The sequence below is a fragment of the Symphalangus syndactylus genome, chromosome 23, assembly GCF_028878055.3.
Source record: "Symphalangus syndactylus isolate Jambi chromosome 23, NHGRI_mSymSyn1-v2.1_pri, whole genome shotgun sequence".
NCBI classification, from domain to species: Eukaryota; Metazoa; Chordata; class Mammalia; order Primates; family Hylobatidae; genus Symphalangus; species Symphalangus syndactylus.
Window position 1 is genome coordinate 60,704,712 of NC_072445.2, and position 1,912 is coordinate 60,706,623.

Sequence of the window (1,912 nt, forward strand, 5' to 3'; positions counted from 1 at the left end):
CAAGACCAATCTTGGCAACATAAGGAGACCTTGTCTCTACAAAAAATAAAAAAATTAGCTGAGTGTGGTGGCATGTGCCTGTAGCCCTGGTTTCTTTGAAGGCTGAAACACAAGGATGCCTTGAGCCTAGGAGTTAGAGGTTACAGTGAGCTATGATTGTACCACTGTTAAATATAGTGTTTGCATTAGTTTGTTTAAATTCTCATTATGAGGTTAAGATGTTCCTGTCAATTTTTAATTTGCAAAACGTGTTTTTTTAATGCTCTATTCCCCTTGCACGTATTAAGATAATCAAATGGTTTTCTCTTTTAACCAAAGTGGTGAATTAATCGATTTTCTAACAATAAACCAATCAATTTTCTAACAATAAACCGATTTGGCCTGTATGTATTAACTTTTAAAAACACATTTGTTTTCTTAATATCTTGTTTAGGTATTACATCTGTGTTAACATGTGAAATTTGCTTGTAATATCCCTTTTTTATACAGTTGCTCTATATAGGGTCCTATATATATTATCAAACATCATAAAATAAGTTGAAGAGTATTCCCACTTTTTTCTGGAAAATTGGATAACATTGGATTGATAAGTTCTTTAAAAGTTTGCTGAACTTGCCATAAAAGTCTAGGCCTGCTGCATTTGTGAGAAATTTGGATTACATTAATAGTCATAGAACTAATTTGGCATTCTGGTTCTTTCTGAGTCAGTTTTGGTAAGTTAAATTTCTTTCTGTGAATTTCTCCATTTTGTATAATTTTTGAAAATATATTGGTTTCTTATTCATAATGTTTTATTATCTTTTTAGATCTTTATAGCATCTGTGGTTATGCCTTTGTATTCATCCCTAATAATGTTTCTTTATATCTTCTTTCTTTTCTCTGGATTAATCTTGCAAGAGGTTGTCAATTTAACTAGTTTTTCCTAAGAACTAATTTTGGCTTTGTTGATATTTATTGTATGTTTGTTTTCTGTTTTATTAATTTGTTTTTCTTTATTTTTGCCCACTTTCTGCTTTCTTAAATTTTTCTTGCCTTTTATCTAACTTCTGAAGCTGGATGTTTTGTGCATTTTCAACCGTTTCTTTTCTAATATAAGCACCTAAAACAAAAAACACTTTTGTTAGTAACATTTCAGTTCAATATGTGTATTTTCAGTATGTTTTCATTTTGACTCTCTTCTAATTTCTATTTTTTTTTTTACTCATAAGTTATTGGAAAGCATGACTTAAATTTCCAAATGATTTTTTAAAAATCTAGTTTTCTTTTTGTTATTGATTTTTAACCTAATTTTATTGTTGTGAAAGAATTTGCTCATATGATATGAATTGTTTGAAATATGTTGAGATTTGTTTCATGGTGTAGCATATGGCCTATTCAAAAATATGCTGGGTATTTGAAAATAAATATATATTCTTCAGTTGTTGGGTAATATATAAATCCAAACTTGTTAATTGAGCTGTTAAAATGTCCTGTCTTTTTATTTTTCATTGTTTTTGTTTGCTTGATTTAACTATAATTGATAAGGTTGCATTAAAATATTCTACGAAAATAGTTGATTTGTAAATTGTCCTTATAATTTAGTTAATACTTTTTCTACTCTAATGCTAACCATATTTTTAGGATTTATTATTAAGTATGTAAACGTTTAGAACTATTACAGCTTTTTTTGTGGATTGAAGATTTTGTTAATATAGACTGACCATGTTATCTTTACGAATACTTTTTTCTTAAAGGTTTTTGTTGTTGTTCGGTGGTAGTATAGCCTAGCCACTGTATCCTTCTGTTGGCTAGTGTTTTCCTGGTATATTTCCCAACCTTTTACTTTCAACCTTTCATGTCCTTGTGCTTTAAGCATGTCTTTCTTTTTGTTTTTTGAGATGGAGTCCTGCTCTGTCACCCAGGCTGGAGTACA